At 43.1% G+C, this 23,054-nt stretch overlaps 1 protein-coding gene across 3 annotated transcripts in view; it reads right to left on the bottom strand.

Annotated features, from left to right (window-relative positions):
* The window catches only part of GHR (growth hormone receptor), a 194,289-nt gene that overhangs the window by 110,607 nt on the left and 60,628 nt on the right, over nucleotides 1–23,054 (bottom strand). The window contains exon 1 of one of the 3 annotated variants that reach the window (XM_070411854.1): nucleotides 9,850–9,866. The exons of the other annotated variants lie outside the window; for them this stretch is intronic. The gene's annotated coding sequence lies outside the window, so the exon portion shown is untranslated. Of the gene's footprint in view, nucleotides 1–9,849; nucleotides 9,867–23,054 lie in introns of those variants that run through there. 3 annotated transcript variants of the gene reach the window in all.

Below are 23,054 nucleotides of genomic sequence, written 5' to 3'. Positions count from 1 at the left end.
GCAGAAGTCTGTTTTCACACTCCTACAGCAAAACAGGGGATGTTTAAAACTGTCCTTCTCCCACACAGGAGGTGAGAACAGTCCACTCCCCCTGAGAGCCTTGCACAGGGACCCCACTCTCACGCTCCAACCAGGGTGACAGCAGAGAAGATGAAGAAACGTGGCGGGATTCCGTAGGAGCCGGTGGCTTCATCAGAGACTAATGCTCTCTCCTGGCACTGTTGCTGGCTCAGGGCGTGGCAACTCCAGAGGCAGCCTGCTGCACTTCCCCAGTGAACTCCCCATCACACAACCAGGCCAACGGGCATTCTGCTCGATTTCAGTGTAAGCTGCCCGCTTCCACCGTGCAGGCTCCCCGTGGCAGCTTCTGTATGAAAGGACCCTTCACTGGGTTCTGGGTGAGATGAAACGTCCCAGTGGGGGACAGAGTGCAACACACAGTGTGGAACTTGAATGCCATCTACCAATGACCTGCCAGATGTGAGCTGGAGAAAGTCCCATGATTCTCCTTCCCCAGAACCACCATCCAAGTACAGGCAGGCGTTGGCCAGAGGATTATACCAAATTGTACCCTAGCCTATTGGCTTTTTTAAGTGTGCAATATTTTTCTATTGAAAAATCCCTCTCTAGATTTCTAACGATTTTTATACATTCTGTGGCTATAACCTCATGGTAAGATTTGCATCTGCAGGGGGAACACAAGCTTCTACTCTGGAAGGAAGCACACCATTCCCACTCTCAGAGCCTGAGGCATTTTGCCTGTTCTCCCCTCCCTGAAGGGAGAGCCAGTTGAAAAGCAGTATGATCCAGCTGGCGTGTTTGAATTCTGTAGACTGCCCAGCAGAGGAGGCCTCCACATTAGTTAGGCCTATGTTATACTGACTTTTATTTCTTGGCTATAAAACAGTCCATAAACACATGAGAAGAGATGGAGATTAAACGTAACATTTTTCCAACCTGTTATAACCAACTTCAAGCAAAGAAAACAATTGGTTCAATTCTCTTTAATTTAAAATTAGCAAGTATTTGTCCAACAATGAGTGCCTATTAGCACTGTGCAAGGCACAGTGAAGAAAACAAAAGCAATGCAAACCATGGTTCCTGACTTTGGGAATTAGGCAAGATAGACACGGGAAACTGGGAAAAGAGGCATACCTACAAATGGAAGGTCAGAACTGGGGAAAATCAGCTGCTGAATTGATGGTCTTAAAATTAGAACTAAATGACAAATAAGATTGTGATCGGTTAGAAAAAGTAAGAGGGGATGGGCGAACTTTTGTTATGGCAAAAACAACAATAACAAAACAACAACAAAGCTCAGTGCACATGTTGTGGGTGTGGGTCTGAGTTCTGACTAGTTCATGGTAGTGGTCTCAGGGAGTTGGTGAGCTGGAGAACAAGGTTCTGAATTATGAATAAAGGGGAATAAATTAAATTGCAACTCATATTAATCAGAAACTCTTTGGAAGTTTTGGGATAGGCAAATCATGTGCAAAAGTGAATTTTCTCAGCAGAAATCTGCCCCTTATACCATCTTAACTCAGTATCCCTTAGAAATACTGAAGATTTGGTGATGACTGGATGGATACACGGAGATGAGAGAGAGAGAGAGAGAGACACATGTCTATCATAATGACTGAGGCTATAGCGTATGTGCGAATGAAAGATGATACTATCAACAGAAATCAGGAATTTGGGATCTGAGCTGCTTCGAGAGAGGAGAAGGTCACATGACTGTCTTGGATACTTGGTGTTTAAGGCAATTATGAGACTTGTGGAAATGTTGGGAATGTCTAGTGGGAAGTTCAAGGTAGGAGAGCAAAGACTGAAAGAGAAGTTATTACTGGATGGCAATGAGGATCGGATGAACTTAATGTGAAGACAAAAGACTTTGATGAAGAACCCTACATCACCCTTATTAAAAGTAGTATTTAAAATTACGTTAGATCATATAGGGAAGAATGTGCTCATTCCTGGTTTGTAATTTGGCACAGACGAAATAAACCACCACCCAAAACTACCTACGCCCTCTGATTTGTATCAGGCCTTTAAAAGAAAAGTGGTCAAAAGCATCCCTAGAAGTATGATGTTAGTGTATTAATATATGGGGGGAATAAAATAATAGATTTAGTTGCTTGTAGCCCTGTTAAGGCAAAATACCAAAACGGCAGCTGAATCAATCAGAAAGAATGTTTCCCCCCAATTTTTGTTTTATTGATCTAGCTATTCTGATACCAAAACTTCAAGAGCTGATGAAAAAAAAAAATCACCACAGAAGCAGAATTGTTTTATTGCTAAACCAAGGCTCCAGGGAGGTAACCTAATAAACGTGTACTTTCTGATGCTGGTGTTGATTGCTAATGAAATATTGCAAAACGGAATCTCGTTGACTGTCTGGTGAAGCTTTGATAAGGACTCAGTAGTAAAAAAGACAAGGTGACTCCAAAAAGGTATTGAAAATGCCCCATTCTAATTAGCAACAGGCATTTTATTTGGACAGTTTGCATTTGGAGTTCATTACCCACTTTTTTTTGGTGGTGGCTATTTGAAAACTGGTCAGACCAACATGCCTTAGGTCTACTTATTTCCTTCCCATGAGTGAGGGAGTAAAAGTTCACAGACATTATCGATGTAAGTACTTTTGCTGAGATTTCCCTTTTCTCCGCATCCAGTAGGGAATACAGGATGAGAAGGCATTTTAAATGTGTGAGGGATGGATGAGGAGGGACAAAGTCTTTGTGAGTAGTATATATAGTAAGTGTCCTTTTTAATAAAACAAATAAATCATACATGGTATGTACCCATGCTGACCAATTCAGGAACCACCAGTCACCTGTGGCTATCAAGCACTTGAAATGTGGCTAATGCAACTGAGGAATTAAATAAGCTAAATTTTAAGTAATTAAATATGTCAATGAAGTATTTAGTTAAGTTTATTTGAAACAGGTTGGATATATGGATCTACTTTTTCAGCTGTAGATTTTATGATATCTAAAACCAGATTAAGTATTTCTGATGAAAATGTAGCATTTAAATTGAGATATGCTGTAAGTGTAAAATATACATGGATTTTGAAGGCTTGTAACAGAAAAGTTTGCAAAATATTTCAATAATGTCAATGTTGACTGTTAAAATCATATTTTGGATTTTGGGGGTAAATATTATTAAAAATTAATTCTTGTTTCTTTTCATTTTAAAAAATGTGATCAGTAGAAAATTTAAAGTTAATTTAAATTTAGAAATACATGTCTTGTATTATATTTTATATTTCTATTTTACAACATTGATATATACATTTTAAGGTTTGTATGTTTGTACTTGCATTCATAAATATTAAACTGTTACAGTGAGCATATTTGATTCTGTAAAAAAAGAATAACAAAAATAATCTCTTATATAAAAGGCCCATGGCTGTCACGCGGTAACGCGGTCATGACCAAATGAGCAGCGGGCGGGGCAGGGCGCCAGCTACTAGCGGCAGAGAGCTAAGACCGCGGAGGGCTATGAGCAGCGGAGGGCGGGGCAGCGAGCTACCAGCGGCGGTGGGTGGGGTGGCCAGCTGAGGCAAGGGGAAGCAAGCTACTCGCACACAATTTTGTGCGCACTGGGCCTCTAGTGACATATAAAATCATTATGATTAAGCAGTCCTTCCAAATGCAAAATCATGGGGACAGAAGATTCACTGAAGAGTTAGGTATGATTATATTTGTGGGATGTTTTTGGGGGTGTGCCTTTGCTTACCTTCAGAAGTGTGAAAATTCACACTGTATCTGTTTTTGAGTCATACACAGTGGTGTACTGATAAATATTTAATAATTGTTCCTCTGGAGTAAAGGGCCATGATACGTAGCACTTGCCAATTTCTGTGGTGTAAACACCTCTACCAAGGCTGATTTTAAACTATCACGTCATGCACCTGGATTCACCCAATCACTGGATTCACTGCAGTCACTGAATATGGATTCGAAAGCCAGTACCAACTGGACCTGGCACACCACCAGCTGGGGAAGTGATGATGCTATCCATGCAGGTAACGGGTACAAAGATTAAGCAATCTGCTGACATTGATGTGAGATGTAAGTGCTTCTGAGTGAACCCTGGACACTTGGTTTCATTTGATGCCATCTGTTCCACTCTCAGTTGATCACATTTAGTTAATAATCATTCACAGATACTTCCCAGATCTTTAGAAATTAACACCAGCCTCTACCTCAGATGCTATCCTTGATCTTCACTTATAGACAGGGTAAGCTTAGGGGTAAAGAGCATGGGTTCTGGAATCAGAGAGCTAGGTTCAAATCCTGCCTTTACCAAACCTCATATTACTCATCTCTAATATGGGGATGATAATCATATTACCTTTTCCATAGGGAAATTAGGAGGTGATTAAATGAGATGATTTATTCAAAGCACTTGGCATGCCCGCTGCCTGTAGTCAATAAATGGTAGCTATTTTGACTCTTTCTGCTACTAGTCATGAATAGACTATGTTTTGTAATATGTCCATGGAGTAGTTGAGAGTGGGGCCCCATTTATATATCATGAAATGGAAGCCTAGGGAGGCGGCAAAGGGGTCTGCAAATGTGTTCTTGGGTAGCCACAATAGGTAAGACTTCCTTCTTCAGTCAAGCACTCCATCACAGGAGGGTCCAGGGAAAAGGAAGGCTCACCCTCTAGGTTAAGGCAGGAATGCCACCCATTTTTGCTTAGGGGTACGGGCAACTGCACTCCTTCGACACGGAGGCCCAGTTATATGGGAAATAATCCAGAGGCTGATTTCCCCCTAATCACTCTCTCAGCTACTGTAAGAAAAGTCTACGCTGCTGTGACTGGGTATAGATCATTTGTTTTGTGAACCATAGATTTCTAGAGTTGCAAATTGGGTAGATGAATTTTCATGATGAGCAGCTTGGTGTGACGCCTTCTCTAGCAAAGTTCTCTCCTTGTGAGAACAGAGAAGACAGCTGTGTTACAGGAACCTGGGTCTACCTCTTCCTTTCTGGAGGAGTGAAAGAATGAGGGGCATTTCAGTACTGAATGCTAGGTGCTGCTTCTATTTGGGATACAGGGGTATTCTGTTGGGAGTGGGCCATTCTCAGGGCATGGGCATCCTGTTTGAGTTCAGTAGGACCCCATGGCACTTTACAACTATGGCGATTCACCACAGCAGCTATTCCTATGGATGGCTGTCAAACTTAGCGGCCTGGCTCACCCGGTGCATCCAATGATTCACAGTGCAGGCGTGACTCTCGCATGGAAGAGAACACCCATCACACAGGCGCTTATCTGAACAATATGTTCCTTTTCACATCTTACTTTTACACCGTTGCACCTACCAAGTCATTTTTTTTCCAAAACAAAATTTGAAAAAGCAAACCTCTTATTGAATTTCTGCTTTCACTCTCTCTTTCCAAAAGGCTCCTTTTTAAATCTAATTTTTTTTTTTATTACTGTGACGGATCTATAACATGAAGAATGTGCTTTAAACAAAGCTGAAGATATTAGAGGAGCTGCAAACTCACAGAAGGGAATAGGCTTTGTTTAACCTAATTTAACAGGAAATAGACAAGCTGTGGAAGACGTTTCGTAGAGTGAAGTCTTCAAATAAAAACATTCCCTTGTTGAGATGGAAACCTGACAATGATTGGTACAGTAACTCATCGTGTACCAGCAAATCCAGATAACTCATAGAGAAAACCCTGAGAAAAACTCTTCTTTCCTCTGATCTGGTCCCAAAGGGTGAAGTTCTTCTGAGGTCAAGTTGGGAAACCAAGCCTGAGGCAATGTGGTCTCCTGGGCAAGGCATAGCGAGGGGAGTCAGCAGTCCTGTGCCCTGGTGCCAGCCCCGCATCGCTGACCTGGTGACTCGGCCGTGGTTTAGTCACCGTGGGCTTCAGTTCCCTCACCCACACACACTCCGTGATTCTCTGAGAAGCTAAGTCCTGCGCTGTGCCATGCAATGAGAAGCGCCATTCACTGAGGACTCGTGTCCTGAGGCTGCCCGCTCCTGTCCTCTCTCCTCTCAGCCGGGAGCACACCGAGGGCAGTAGCTGCGTCTCACTCACTGTTGTATCCCCAACAACTGGCCCTGGGCCTGGCCTAGAGTAGATGCCTCCCCAAATCTGCCCACGGGGGAGTGTGCAAAGTGCCTATTCCATGCAACTTTGATCCAGACCTGCAAGTTTAGAGGGATGTTGAGAGGCAAGGTGAATCCCGCTGATAGAACGAACATTCCTGGGTAAGCATTAGTGCTGCACTCGAGGTCTCCAAGGCCCACCTTCCCTTCCCATGTGCCTTCCTAAAGGCTAACCCGGGCTGAACAAACACCTGCGCGGGGTACCAGAGAGACAGGGAAAACGACAGAAAAGGAGAAAGAGTGAAGTTTGGATTTGCATTATGGACAGGGGCAGCCAACACAGGATATCCAGCACTTTAGGCCTGTTAAGTTCAGTGACAATTCACAAATGCTGACATGGCAGCACTCTCCAGGAGCAGCGCTGCTCAAAGGCTCTACTATCCATCTCCAGGCCTCAGGGCCTCCAAGAACACCTGGCCTGCTTTCGGCACATGACCTCAGAGCTATGACGTGTGCTCTTTCCATGACACAGGGACACCCCTCCACCTCCTTTAAGCCTATACGTATAAATAGAAAGAAATCTATTTGGCCAGACTGACTGGCTGCCAGATAGATGGCAGACACAGGGCAGATCACGGTCACGTCTTATCTCCAGGACGTTTATAACAACCGCTTCATTCTTTAAGACCACGGAGGTCCAACAGCCACATTCAACAAGTAACAGGTAAAATTAATTTTAATACTATATCTTATTTGACCCAATATACCCCAAACATTACCATTTCATCATGCAATAACGATGAAATGCATTAATGAGCTATTTCACTCTTTTTATTTTACAAGGAGCCTTTGTATCTGGTGCATATTTCACGCTCGCAGCACACCTCAACGGGCACTAGCCACAGGCAGGTGGGTGGCTACTGCATCGACTGTGCAGCTGGGACACTGAGAGATTGTGGATAGCCATGTGACCAGCTCCCTGCTCCTGCAGAATGTGCTTACTATTGCACATGAGCAGGCCACGCTGCTGAGAAGACCTTTAGTTCTTTTGCAAGGTCTAATAGTTTCTCTGAGTCCTAGGAAGACAGTCTGTGACTGAAGCAAGAAGCAGGGTGTTCCAGACCTTCCCAACACTCATTTTGCATATAATTGCTGAGCACTGATTACGCTAGAAACCTGTTTGTGGCACAGAACTGGCACCGAACCCAGATCTGTCACTAGTTATGGGACTTGAAGTAAATCACTTCTCACCCTCAGCCTCCTTATCTGCACAACAATGTCTGCAGCCTCTCAACAGTTCCCAGCCTGGGCTTTAAATGACAGCTGCCTGGGTTACAGACATGCCCTGGCTCAACACTGATGTCAGGATCTCTGGGGCGGGGCTGAGTATCGATACTTCAAATGTTGGTCATGTGATTCTAAAGTGCAGCTAGAATTGAGAATTATGGCTCTAGTGCAAACTTAGCCATGATGATTTTATTTTTAAAAAACATGTATTTTTATTGACTTCAGAGAGAGAGAGAGAGAGAGAGAGAGAGAGAGAGAGAGAGAGAAACATCAATGATGAGAATCATTATCGGCTGCCTCCTGCTTGCCCCCTACTGGGGATTGAGCCCGCAACCCTGGGCATGTGCCCCTGACCAGAATCGAACCTGGGACCCCTCAGTCCTCAGGCCAATGCTCTGTCCACTGAGCCAAACCAGCCAGGGCAAACCATGATAATTTTTAAGTTTGTGAAAATGGAGTTCACTGGCCCCAAGGAATCTTCCTCTGTAGAGAGAGAAAAGAAAGATCAGTCTCTCCATGCAACCAACCCACTAATGCACTTTTTGCAAAAGAGAACCTTCTATGCCAAGCAGTTGAAATAGTAACTATTAAGGTAGGATAAGAAAATACTGTCCTGTGAAGTGGCAAAATCAAAAGAATCCACGTAAATGAATGGCATCAGCCTCCCATGATAGGTCACTCAAGTAATGACAAAGTAGGACTTCAAAGTGCTGCTGCTGAGACCAGGCCAGCAGAAGGCTACGTGGTCCCCAAGAGTCCTGTCTCTGGTTACTCAAACACACTAGTCCAGGCACTGCCCTGAGGGACCCTGCAGACATAATTAAGGTTACTAACCCACTGATTTTAAAACAGGGAGATTACCCTGGATTAACTCCCTGAGTCAGTGTAATTGCATGAGCCTGTAAAAGCAGACTGGCAGTCAGTGGGAGTAGACTTTTGAGAGGGGCTTGACCCGCCCTTGCTCTAGGGGACCTCAGGACGCAACACAGGCAGCCTCTAGGAGCAGAACTGGCTCCCTGCTGACAGCCAGCGAGGAGATAGGGAGACCGTCCTACAGTGGCAAGGAACGGAATTATGTCAACAACCCAGACGAGCTTGATAGCAAATTCATCCCCAAAGCCCGGTCTGTGGTGAAGCCCTAGCGACACTTCGATTTCACAAGGCTGAAATCCAAGCAGTTGTACCATGCTGTACCCAGACTTCCTGTCTACAGAACTGTGAGATGATAAAGGGGAGTTGTTATAAACCATTATATTATGACAATTCGTTATGGAAGTGATAGAAAACAAATACTGTTTCTAAAACTCCATTATAGAGTCCGAGGTTGACTTCTTAAACATCAAACAAGAAGATAATTATGTAAAGTATATGATTGTCTAACCATTAAGCTATACATCTGAAACCAATACAAAATAAAATTGGAAAAAAAAGAAAGAAGGTAATGCCTAGTCACTACTGAAACAGGTCTAGAAGGAGAGGGGTTTTTTAGCAGAGCATAGAAATTTGGAGGCAGAAGGGCCTTCAGAGACAGCGTAGTCCAATCAATTAATGATGGATGAAGAATGCAAAAAAAAAATTTAGATGGTAAATAATTTATGGCTTTGTCTCCTCCAGCTACCTCTGGAGAAGAGTGCTTTGACCAGCCAAGAAGAAAGTCCCAGTGCAGAAACGGTAAAACAATCTCTCAGAGCTTGGCGAAGCTCTCTCCTGAAGTCATTAGGTCCCTCCATTCCAAATCTGCAACTGCCAAAGGGCCTTTTGATTCTTATCCTGCCTCCTGGGTTTGCTTTCTTTCTGGAAAACTAATCCAATAACCAACCAAAATGAAATGACTTGACAGTGGAAATGGAGTAGAAACAAATGCATTGGCACCCTACTACATTCACCCATCTCTTGAATTTGGCTAGTATAAATCAGACCTCTTGAGTCTGATCACCTCTAGGTCAGGTGATGCATTTATTTTTTTGAACACGTAAATCTGGGCACAAGATGACCCAGGGACAGTGAGAAAGCCAGAGAGAGCCTGTCTCAATCAGCTGTTGGCCTCGTTTCTTCTCCTCTTAACCTCAGGCCTAACCAGGAAATTAAAAACACAGATGATGTGTCAATGGAAAGGCAAGTCAAAACCAAGGTCAAAGTCTATGACAGATGAGGTAGGGGGAAGATAAGGACAAGGAGCATGTATTTATGGAAAGAAAAGGTGGCGTGGAAGGAGAAAGGGCAGGCTATCTTTGTCCTCGTAAACCTAGCGTGTCCTCGTAAATCTAGCATCTTGGCTCAAGAGAGCTTGTTTTCCATGCTTCCCAATTGAATGTTCAAGTCCCAGGAGTCCTTTGATTACCACCCTGTGGGACCACCACAGCATAAATCAGGAAACCGGCTTTCAATGGCCCGGCCGATTTCTCCTGTACCAGTGGGCTGGGGGGTGAGGGCTGGCATGAGCTGAACCACGAAGCACTGCAGAGTCATGGAGACCGTCCACCTACCAAGTCCAAGAGCAGCCACCTGAATGCTTTCCACTGCGGTCGGTTAGAGGGAAACCAGTTCTTTCACATCTCATAGAAGAGGAGTAGTAAGGCCTTGGTCTTCCCATCAAACATAAAAATGACTCAAATGAATTTGTCACTTTCAACCACTTGTGATCATGCTACCAGTTAAAACTTTGCTTCCAAAAGAGGCAGAGAAGCTTCAGGGAACCCCAGGCTGGCGGTTTACATGGAGCATCATGGGAAGGCGAAAGAACGAGAGGGCAGGGGAGATAACACACCTGGATGCCCCAAAGCATCTCAAATGATTCCTGTCCAAACTGAACTCAGCATCTCCTACCAGCCTTGCTTCAAATTGCCCAGTATAAGTGATAAAATCTGAGAAGGTACATCCAGCCCTGTGTGGCCAGACCTGGCCTCTCCCTACCTCTCCTTCCCAAGTTCCACCAGCTTCCTTCCCACCCCACCTCTGTCCTTGGAGGAATCTTCTCAGAGGCTCCAGGTTTGTCACACCTCCGGCCCCTCTGCCTCCTGACCTCTTCCCACTTCTGTGATACACCCCAAAACCTCAGCTCCAAGTCACCTCAACTTACTGTGTTTCTAATAACATCCCTCTCTCCCCACCTGCTCTCTGCTTCCAGGACAGCGTTGGGGAACCTCCATCCCAGCACTGTGACATCAGGGCTTCTCATCTCCCTCCTGGGCTCATCTCTGCACCCCCTCTCCCTTGCTCAGTGCCCCAAAAGCTTGGTTTTACATAAATTGTTGAAGGAAGGAACAGAGACCCGGGACGCTACTAAATAGGTGTGTGGAGGAAGTGGGAGCATGTCTTCCATTGGAAGTGGATCTGAATGCTTTTCAATGAGCTAGAATAAGCGGTTTCCCCTCACATCAGGTGAGGGCACAGCTTTCATCAGGCCTGCAGGCGAGCGTCAGAGAAAATCAGCCAGGAGGTCCGGCGAGGAGCGCAGAAGGACAGTCTTATTTTTCTTCTCCTCAAAGTGCCGAGTCCCCAGCACTTCAGAAGAAATGCCAAGCAAACGTGCAATTGGGCTGTCACTTCCTCTTCACGACCTTCTCCGAAAATATAAACTGACTGCTCACATGTAAAACACGGACCGAATTAAAATCCCCAAGTGCTTCCTAAGAGCAAATTATAACCTCTGTGGACTTTCCCGAAATGGACCAGCTCCTGACATACTCCAAACACTAGGCTCTCGTTCAGAGAACTCACTTGGGAAGCCCAAATTACAGCTCAGTGCTGACCAGACAAGGCCGGCCGTCTGGGGCTTTGCCTAAAAGGAAAACTTTATAAACTCCAGGACAAGGAGGAGAACTGTTTCGGAGAGTAGAAAGGAGAAGAGCAGGAAGGCAGAGGAAAAAGGCAGCACAAATAAATTAAGCCCGAGCGGGAAGAATGAGATGGGAGGAAGAGAACCACGGTACAAGCCATGTTGGAGATTTACATCTAAAGGTGCAAAAGCCAGTTAAAAATAGTAAGACACATGACCATCAGCCTCTTGATCGAAGTCAGTAAGATGGGTGTACTAACCAACACCGCAGCAGACATTCCTGAAACAGAGACTGGATTTTCGTATGGTTTCCCTGGGCTTTATGAAAAGAACCTTTTCAATTTCCTTTTTCATTCAGTCATGTGTGCAAGCAGCCACATTACACTAATCTGGTTAAAGTCTGGCAGAGAGCGTGGGGTTGAAGGTAGAACACGGTGCAAGTTTCTTGGTCACTGCCTGGCATGTCTTAATCTCTAGTTTCTTGCTGCTTTCATATATAAACCTGTGCCAAATTCTCCCCAAATCAGTTATATTCTTTCTACTGCCCTCAATTTCTTTCTCTCTTTCTCTCTCCCACCCCTCCCCATCTCTCTCTCTCTCTCTCTCTCTCCCCCACCCCCTCCTCTTAGCAGAAGAGTAGATGAAGGCACAAAGCCCAATTCCCAATTGCCTCACAAAACACCCCCGTCCCCTCCACCCAACCTTTCCTGGTACTTCCTTGGCCTCTGCCAACGGAAGTGGGAGCCAGGCTTTAGAGGCTGGAGCCTCAACAGACCCATCACAACAGGGCCAGCCAGAAGAAGGCCAAGCACTGCGATTTGACGACGACGACGACGACACTGTGGATGGGTTGCAGACAGCAATAGGCTTATTGAATCTGACTTCCTGGCTTCCAAGAGTGCAGGAATGGAGCTTCCAAAGGCAGAGGCGTCCACCATTTGTTGTGCTCACCGGAATCTTGCTTGAGTATCCCATGCGGCCAGACTGTAGCACTTCAATTGTTCAATGAAGGATAAATGAATGAACTCCAAAACACCAGTGCCCATTGGAAAGCCTGACATACTTCATTGTAAATGTTTAACGACAGCACCCAGCAGTGGTGCACAACAGTCGACTAGCTAGTACCCATCAACTGCAGGATGTCTTGGTCAGTTGGGCAGGAAGACATAGCACTTAGATCAGTGATGGCGAACCTTTTGAGCTCAGCGTGTCAGCATTTTGAAAAACCCTAACTTAACTCTGGTGCCGTGTCACATATAGAAATTTTTTGATCTTTGCAACCATAGTAAAACAAAGACTTACATTTTTGATATTTATTTAATATATTTAAATGCCATTTAACAAAGAAAAATCAACCAAAAAAATGAGTTTGCGTGTCACCTCTGACACACGTGTCATAGGTTCACCATCACTGACTTAGACAAAGTAGGCCTTTCTAAGAAAAAATATCACAAATCAACTAAAAGGTGCAAAACACTAAACACTTAGTGTATTACGTGCACAAGCGACACAAGAAACAAAACACCTGCTTCCTGGCTCTGGAGCTCTGTGGTGGTTCTTGCAGCTCCGCACGTGGTTACAACAATCATGACGATGCCCATCACTGAATGTGGGCTGAGCTGCCGCACACAAGTCCATGTGACTAATATTCCTGTGTGACCAACAGTTCTGTCCATACTATCAACACAGGGAGACTGCTCATGATTTATGATGATAGAGAATTAGCAAGGCCTTTAGCTGGTTAAAAGGCTCCCTCTGCCTGGCTGGCTTTCCTACGTTTGTATGTGATTAATCATTCTGTGACACGTGATACAACCAAGCCCTTTACTATAAGAAACCCTCCCAGAGGCCCATGCATTTGAATAGATTAGTTGACATTGACTAGACCTGGGGCTCTCACCTGACTGTGAATTGGTGGTTAATTTATTAGAAGACATATGTTGGATGTGTAGAAACAGCCTGTCTGACAGATGCCTCTAAATCACATTTCAAAGTTAAAGGCAGGGCCCCATAAACACCTCCTCCTGAAACCTGGTCTCTCTCCAGCATTTGCAATACAAGCCAGAAACCCGGGAGTGATCTGGCCCTTTTCTCCACTCCTCCACCCCGTTTCCTCTGTCAGTGCTATGCTGCAGCATTTCTGAATTCATTCTCTCTATCCTCTCTCTACAGTTATCACCCAAGTCCTAGCCACCATCCCCCATCACCTTCAGGAATGGCCTGCCAACACCCACTCAGGCTCTCTTCAATCCACTATTTCATAGAAAAAGTATATTTTGAAGCTTACTTGTCCCCCAATATTCACTCTCCCCACTTTCAATGAGTAATAGAATCCAATGAGAGATGACATCTCCAAGGCAACTTTGTAGTTAACTGTGGTCACATGACTCCGTTCTGGCTCACAGGGTGTGTGAGTGGAGGTGGCACATGCCTCTCTCAGGGCAATGCCCATCCCTTCTGCTTCCCCTTCTCCACTCTGGCGGGCATGGATGCTGACAGGATGGCTCACCAAACACACAGATGAGGGCTACCCAGAGCTGTGCACACTTTAGAATAGTGATGGCGAACCTCTGAAATGCGAACTCATTTTTTTGGTTGATTTTTTTTGTTAAATGGCATTTAAATATATAAAATAAATATCAAAAATATAAATCTTTGTTTTACTATGGTTTCAAATATAAAAAAATTTCTATATGTGACACGGCACCAGAGTTAAGTTAGGGTTTTTCAAAGTGCTGACGTGCAGAGCTCAAAAGGTTTACCATCACTGCTTTAGAACTCTCTATGATGAAGTCGGATCCCAGATAATCAAGGTTTAAACCTGGGCAAAGGGCCAATGAGCCAGTGGTTTTGTGGCCAGTCAGCCCAGATCTTTCTAGTTCAACTGAAAGAGTAGTGGGAAGAATAATCACACAAAACGTGTGTAAAAATATTAGCTGAAATTTTATTCTCAATGCCTATAAAGAAAGAAAGAAAATTTGCTGGAACGCATGACATTCTGATATGACTTTTTTTTATCAACTTTCCTAATAGAGTTATGAGTCATCCTAATGTGCTGGACCCAAAAGCATTTGGAATTTTAGAACTCATGAACAGTTGTATTTGGGGGATTATTCAAGCCCACAGAAATGCCATCCTAGGCAGACAGAAATATTATGTTGGTCTAATAAGAAAAAAGGTACACCCTGGCTCACCTTCTCCCAAACCAAGTTTCTAAGCCTCAAGTTATTAGGGGGTTTATCAAATAATAAAAACAGGTAATACATGATGGTTGTACAAAGAGAGTAGGGAAGTGCTTAGGAAAAGAAGGCTGGCTTATTACCGGGTTATATCTGTCCAGGTTTTTGAACCCTGACCCCCAAACCAAATTGAATACTGAGCAATGTATTCTGAAATGGTATAAGTGGGACACACATGAGGCTTTCTCCTTCAAACAGGATTTTATTCCTAGACACTTCATATTTACACCAAGACGATGAGCTAAATGAAGAGTCGGTGTGATACTGGTCTGAAAATGATCCTTTTTCCCAGAGACAATTCTGATTTTTCTTCTGATTATAAATGCACAAGGCTTGCTTCTGTAGAAATTTGGTAAATATTAAAATAATGTAAGATAAATTCTGGATTCCTTTTATGTTACTCTCTTTCTAATGAAAGTTCTAAAGAAAGTTAAAAACAGGCCCCATACAAACAGCTATTTCATTTTTAGTTTGTTTTTTATTTTTCCATGGAATATAAAACAAAATAAGTCAGAGAGCTCTGAGTTTATATCCCTTCCCAGAGTAAAAAATAATAATGTCATAAAAACATATATAGATATAAAGATAAAGGAGATTCATGACTTTCCACGCGTGGGGCATCTACTCCGGCCACAATACTGGGGGCGGGGAGGCTGGAATGGTGACTCAAGTGAGTTTTTGGCACAGAATTTGTGACTATCACCCTCTTCCTCATCCTCCCCACCCTCATGGTTCAACCGCTGACCCTCACCAGACTTTGGGTTGTATAACACGGAAGGGGAGCTTTCTCAACCCCAGCTTCTGGGCTGAGGAACATTTTCTTCATAGATTCCAAGAAGAAAAGCAGAGCACACGCGATGTTACACAGGGCAGATCCTGTCACAAGGCTTCCCAGAGGTCTGCTGCCAGCAGAGTGATTAATGCAAAAAAAAAAAATACTTGTCACTAGCCTTCCAGTAGCGTGTGGTGCTCTGGCCATGGCCATTTTTGCTAATTTAAGTATTCCAGTGAAAAACTCTATGACTGAGGGACAGTCTCTCTCCCGGGAAGTCACAAATACATCAACAAGGTCTTGGTAAGCTGGACCACGGAGTGTCGGTTAGTCACCTGAATTGCAACAAATGATGACAAAGGAGCTGGCTCCTAAATGACTCAAGTCGCCCATTGTTAAACCTGCATTGCAATTACCCATTTAAACAAGAACAAAAATATCTCACATACTTCAATGTGATTAAGTTGACTGAGAAACATAAAAGTAACCATAAAAGGACAGCACGAGGCAGGAACCCTGTAAAGGACATAATGTCTAGAACTTCATGCCTCTGTGGTCATCTCAGTTCAAGTGCAAACACACCGCGATGCCACACTCGAGTGGTCACAGAGCATATCCTGAGAAAGTCCATACTTCGTTTATTTTTCTGCCACTGCTATGTAGTAACAATTAAGAATGAACTCAGAAGTCCCTGATAAGAATTCCTTAGAGACAGAATCAATGGTTTAAAATTAAATAAAATGATTTTTAACATTTAAGAAATAATATAACTGTGCCAATAGGTTTCCATTTATATTTCAATGTATGTATGCAGATGTGTTTCCCTTATATATTTACTCTGCATGTCATGTAGGAATATCCTTCACATTTTCCAATGAATTGATGAGAGCAGCTTGAACTGCTTATCAAGAAATGGTGTATTTAGCCATCCTCATTGAAAGAGAAGAACACCAAGAGAACAGGTGACTTAGTTTGTGCCAACAACCTATCTCTGCATATGGCGAGGCTTGTGAACAACTGGTATACCTCGCATGTCAAGCCAAGGTTTAATTTCCATAGCCACAACTGAATTACATCAGCATCTAGAAAATTTAGAAGTCCTAATTTTTTCCCCATGAAAAGGGCAAAGCATTCAATAGATTAGATAAAAACATCACAGTTGCCACTCTGAGTTACTCCCAGGGCTCCTCTTGCCCTCTGAACTCAACTGGCACGTGAATTATGTTATAAGACAGTGTGGGCGTGTATTCCATGACAATTTCAGAGGTAAGTGCTCCCATTCATTTATGCATATTTGACTGCCTGAGTTTTCCTCATAAGGTTTGGATTTTTAGAAAATATTGTAAAAGTTTAAATTTTGTCAATTAACATTTCTAAAACGGAACAGACATATGACAATTTGTCTTCTTCCATCAGAATTTTAATTTGCATTGTAGGCTGTAGCCAGTGTCCAAAGCAAACATGTTCATTCTCTCTCTAGTGCTAAGTCCACGTTCAGCTTGTTTCAGGTGAAGAACATGGGCCAAGGTCACAAAGTCGGGAAAACGGACTGGAGTCCCTCTATTTGTTCCTTTTCCTTTTGGTCCTGAGAATGAGTTTTGGTTCCATTTTTAGCTGATAATGAGATATCTAAAAATCCTAGATCTAGAAGAAGTCTTAGATCTTATATCTTAGGGATGGAAGGAATAACACCTTAAGCAAGTAGGATACTTCTACTGTAGATGTGAAACCTACTGATGCCTCAACTATGAGCAGGAACTAAGTGACCCGCCCAAGAGTTCAGCTGTGTCCCTGAGAACAAACTTCAGTTACACACAGTATGCACCATCCACTTTCATGCAGGCTTTCCAACTCAAAATCGGCTGGCCAGATTTACCCTCAGGACTCAGACGTCTGTCATTACTGGCGGAACAATGGGAAATGGCTAAGGCTGCCTTTACTGTGGCTCATGCAGCCCTGCCAGCTTTAATGCCATAGATAATAGTGAGATGGGCACAGTTTTAACAAGTAACAGGGGATTCATATTGACGTATAAATTTGAAATATATATCTTATAGCATTTATCAGCTGTCTGTGATCTGTGACATTAGATTTTGCTCCTAATTCCACAGTTGAACCATCCAGACTAAATCCCATTACAATGAAACAACATTAAATTGTTCCACTTCATTTGTGTTCTAAACTGTTACTACGCCTTTGAAAGACACTAATCTGCTGGGAGGTTTTGTTGTAATCATACATGAGAATGGATCTCTTTGTTCATTTTAGCAGCTATTGCCATACAGTCTTCCTGTTTTCCAACTCTCCTGTCTCCAACCCATCATGGATTTTGCTGCCAGGAATCAAAGTCTGCCTCTGAATATGACATTTTCTTGTATATTATTCATCAATGACGTCCCATTGCTTAGGACCCTGAGTCCCTAGCAGGCAATCAAGGCCCCATACAAACACATCTTGGTCTACCTTTCAAACTACATTCCCTTCTACATTTAATGTCATTCAATTTGCTACATGGGTAGGCCCAAACTTTTACTCAACATGTTCGTTCCTACCTGGAGTACCCGCTATTGTTCCTTTTCCCTACACTTCACCTCTTTTCATCTTGTAGGACCTACCGAACTTCCCTGGTCCACCCCATGGGCTCCTCCTTCAGAAGTCTCCCCTCAGCCACTGGGTCAGTGGGATTTTTCCTCTGAAGCTCCACTGTACTTTGTTTTTTAAAAATATTCTTATTGATTTCAGAGAGGAAGGGAGAGGTAGAGGGAGAGAGAAACATCAAGGATGAGAGAGAATCTTCGATTGGCTGCCTCCTTCATGCCCCCTACTGAGGATTGAGCCTGCAACCCGGGCATGTACCCCGACTGGGAATCAAACCATGACCTCCTGGTGACAACTACTGAGCCACACTGGCGGGACACTCCACTGTACTTTCTCTCTCACTCTCGTCCTCAGCCTGCCTATGACCCTGAGGCAAAAAGTTGTCTTCTCTTTTTCAAACTACAAGTTCCTTTATGACAATAGAAGCTTAATAAATACATTTAGTGTTAAACTGACACTATTTCATATTGGAAAGGGTGCCTGATAAATGTGGGCATGTGGTTTATAGAGCAAAGTAAATTTCAAAATCATCCAGAGCCTCTCAGCTCGGCCTTCTCATTCTCTGCTGCCCAAAGGGAACTAGATCTAAGACTTCAGAAGCAAGACCTCATCTCTGCCTCCACTATTATTTTGCATAATGCCTGGATAATTATAGGTCCTAATAAAATGTTCTTTTTCTCCTCCAGTAAATGAGCCTTGGTTGAATGCAAGCAGAGCCAACCACCTCACCACAAGGTACACGATCTTTGGGTTTTGATACTCTTTCTTATAAGGAGAGAAATAACCTTGGGAGTGAGAAAAATTGCCCAACCAGCAACCATAATGCCAACCCACCTTGGCAGCAAAGACCAGTGATGACTCAACACTAACCTCTTTTTCAGGATGAGCTGGGTGTAGGGGTGGGTGTCTTTTGACCTGTCATCTTAAGATGAGAGAAACATGTTTTTATATTTAGCAGTTTTATGTTGATCACCATAGCTCATGTTGTTGCCAGAGTGAAAAAATTTGTCAAATAATGGAAAGACCAATCTACTAGAAGTGAATTTATCTGTATTTACACTGTCACTTTTAAGCTTCAAATAGAAAATGCCTTTGATCAAGATATTTCAACAGACTGCTGCAATGAACAGTATCTGTGCCATTTCTTCTGGTAAGCACCAATACACATAAACTTCTTACATAATGGATGAGAAAAAAAATGTTTGACATCTGAATGTTTTTGCTTGTGTTGACAGAAATTTGGCGATCAACATGCAACACCCGTTTCCATACGAAGTGGCTCAATCAACCACTGACCTTTTCTTACAAATCTGGGAATCTGTGTCCCCTTAACAGAATAAGGACAGGGATGTTTTTCCTATGTGCAATACAAAACTATGAAACAATGGAGTGTTTATTTTGGCTAACAGTCCTATCTATGTTTCCCCTTCAAAAAAAAAATCCTGTTTATAAATTCATAACGCCCAAAAAGTCAAGCTGAGAAAAAAACACATGACTCTAACCTTTCTTTTTTGCTGAAATTTTTAATTTGAACAATGAAAATAATTCTTTTAAAATTATTTTTAAATAGCTGAGAGAACCCATAAATATGCCCAACCATTTTCACCCCAAATCCCAAATTTTCCTATTAGCTCCATTTTTCAAATTCAGCTAAGAACTAGAAAAAAAATATATACACATACATACAAATACACACACTTGGAATTTTATTGATTTTAGAGAGAGAGGAAGGGAGTGGAAGAGAGTTAGAAACATCGATAAGAGAAATTTATTGATCAGCTGCCTCTTGCATGCCCCCTATTGGGGATCAAGCCCGCAATCCAGGCATGTGCCCTGACTGGAAATGGAACCAGAGATCTCTTGGTGTATGGGATGACACCCGATCAACTGAGCCACACTGGCCAGGCTAGAGAAATACATTTTAGATAACCAGAATTCTCAACCTGAGTAACATTTTCTCTTTTAAAAAGAGAAGTCATTTTTTTCTCTTCTTTTATTAGCAGGTTTCCCAGTAAAGAAAATATTAAAACAAAAGCAGCCTATGTAACATGAGAAAGATGTGCCAAGTGTCTTCAGCAAGCTCCTTTCTAACTAGGCAAACTGTTTGGCAGATGAAAACCATTAGCAAGAGAAATTGTAAAGTTTTGGACAAGTTTCAGAGACGATCTACAGCATAAATAGCTTTATAACCTAAAGCAACATTTTAGATGACACCTGGAGTCCAGTGCCTCCCATGCCTGAAAGGCTTAGAATGAGCATATGAATTAAATCCTGAAAGATGCTGGCCTCAGCAACTGTAGCTTCGCAGTATAGACTACAGCAGTGATGGCGGACCTATGACACGCGTGTCAGAGGTGACATGCGAACTCATTTCTTGGGTTGATTTTTCTTTGTTAAATGGCATTTAAATATATCAAATAAATATCAAAAATATAAATCTTTGTTTTACTATGGTTGCAAAGATCAAAAAATTTCTATATGTGACACGGCACCAGAGTTAAGTTAGGGTTTTTCAAAATGCTGACACGCCGAGCTCAAAAGGTTCGCCATCACTGGACTATAGGGAGCCTCTATCCCTGATATCTTTCATCTGGAGAGCATGGGTACCAATGCTCCTAGTGCCCACTGCTGCACCAGTAGAGAGGAGGTTTGTGCTGGAGCCAAAGCAGAGGCCCCTCCAGAACAGCTGATACTCTTGCAAGATGTTTTCTCCAGGCAAAAAGCAGAATAACCCCGGCCAGCGTGGCTCAGTGGTTGAGTATCAAACTATGAACCAGGAGGTCATGATTCAATTCCCAGTCTGGGCATGTGCCCTGGTTGCGGGCTTGATTCCCAGTGTGGGGCATGCAAGAGGCAGCCAATCAATGATTCTTTCTCATCAATGATGTTTCTATCTCTCTCCCCCTCTCCCTTCCTTTCTGAAATCAATAAAAATACATTTTAAAAAAGCAGAAAAGGACTCTTGAGTGTTTCTCTCACTCTCTGGCCATTCACACACTCAATCAGTCATTCAGTAAGCATGTTTCAGTGCCTATCACATGCCATGCACTTTCCTGGGCACGCACTTCCATGAAATAAGAGACTAATAAAGATCTCTTATTTCTTGGGATTGACACTGTAGTGGGAGAAAATTGACTATAAAAAGTAAACAGGGGAGTGAAAAGGAGACTGTCAGATGGGATAAATGCTATAAACACAGCATAAAGGGTGATGTGACTGAGCTGATGGAGATGGACATGGGTGGGCTGAGTGGGGTCCAGGAGGCTTGTCAGGTGAACTGAGACTCGAATGACAAAAGAAACCAATGATGCCAACATCTGAGGGTGAAGCATTCTAGACAGGTGGATAGGTTGGAGGATGGAAGAACAATCGGTGTGGCTGGAGGTCAGTGAGTCATTTGTTTCAATTCGATCACCTACATCACCTATGATTACATACACTTATGTAACTATGACATGTTCTTCACACTTGGAATGAAACATAGACACCCAGGACAACACTATACCCAAGCTCGTACAAGCATGAAGAGGTCTTGGACTCTTGTGTACACAATAATGACCCTCATGATCTGGATGTCAAGCACTTGACCTTCGTTCTGGTTTATCTCCCAGTACTGATAGATTTGACCAGTTTCTTGCAGTTGAAGACACACAGAGAGAGTGCATATGGCTAGCAAGGGAAGCGTGCAGGATAACTATGAGAGGGACTAGACCAGCCGTGGGCAAACTACGGCCCGCGGGCCGGATCCGGCCCCTTTGAAATGAATAAAACTAAAAAAAAAAAAGACCGTACCTTTTTATGTAATGATGTTTACTTGAATTTATATTAGTTCACACAAACACTCCATCCATGCTTTTGTTCCGGCCCTCCGGTCCAGTTTAAGAGCCCATTGTGGCCCTCGAGTCAAAAAGTTTGCCCACCCCTGGACTAGACCCAACTGCCTATCCTCATGGGGCCTCTGACCACAAAGGGAATGCCATAAAACTTTTCCTGATTCTTTGGGACATTTGCACAAGGTCACAAGGTACAGTGGTATCTCTGCCGCAGTTGTCTCCTGCCACCAATTATACTCCACCTTGAATAATAGTTATTTCAGCATTTGGGTTTTGTTTTTTTTTGCTGCTGTCAACCTATAAGCGACTTCTTGGCCGAGACTCTTACTAACTGTTCTCTTTCCAGTACCTAACATAGTGCCAGGCACATAATAAATGTCCAATAAATGATAAATTTCCTTTGACTGGCTTTGGCTTTAATAACCCAATATCCCAATTTTAGGTTAGCAATGATATTGGGTTTAATAGCCCAATATTCCAATTTTAGGTATAGCAATAATATAGTTTTTTTTATTTGGGAGAATCCTCAAGAACTTCCTTGATATCTGCCCAAGGAAAGCCATGCATGGCATACAGTAGATACTCAATGAGGCTTGTTGAATACGCATACCCATATCTGAGTGGACAAATCTATGATTAAATTCCAACAAGCACACTGTACTTGGGGCCATTTAATTTACTCAGCAATGAGTTGCTACGATATGCTCTGCATTTACCTAAGTGCCACAGCCACAACAGTGAGTACAACAGCCATTACGGAGCTGTTGTTAGAGAGCTGCTGGCCTCCTAGGGAAGTAGACTGGAATCATCACACATGTATGTAATCATGTTATAAGAGCTACGAAGAAATACATGATTTAATTTGAGTCTCACAGAAGGCTATTTTTTGTTTTGTTTTGTGTTTGTTTTTTTTGGCTAATCCTCAATCAAGGACATTTTCCCATTGATTTTTAGAGTGGAAGGGAAGGGGAGAGAGAGAGAGAAACATCAATGTGTGAGAGACACATTGATTTGTTGCTTCCCACATGAGCCTTAACCAGGGGCCAGGGATCAAGATATGTGCCCTTGTCTGGAATTGAACCTGAGACCCTTCAGTCCTCAGGCCAACGCTCTATCCACCAAGCCAAACCGGCGAGGACCAGAGGCTTTTTTGAAGGGAACCTGAAAGACCCAGTCAACTTCGTTCCCAATGTAGACCAGGATCAATGCCAGCACCTAATCATGGGGTCTCTTTAGGAGCCAGGACAGAAAGCAGGGACCAACTGATCAACAAATATGACAACTGATGGTGGTCAACGTTGCCTCCTGGTTACTGGAATGGTTACCAACTGATGGTGGTCAACGAATGCCTCCTGGTTACTGAGTGGATTTGTGGGGTTGTCCTCTTTGGCCATCTTTAAAAGTGGATGAGAGCTTTTTATATGTGTCCTGCTTGTGTGTGGTCTTGTTTAAAGACAGGAAGATGCACTCA

Source organism: Myotis yumanensis, unplaced genomic scaffold (genome assembly GCF_028538775.1).
Source record: "Myotis yumanensis isolate MYYU_CA2020_CCGP unplaced genomic scaffold, mMyoYum1.0.hap1 SCAF_4, whole genome shotgun sequence".
Taxonomy (NCBI): domain Eukaryota; kingdom Metazoa; phylum Chordata; class Mammalia; order Chiroptera; family Vespertilionidae; genus Myotis; species Myotis yumanensis.
The sequence above is the reverse complement of the archived record's forward strand: the minus strand, read 5'-3'. Positions and strand labels throughout refer to the sequence as shown.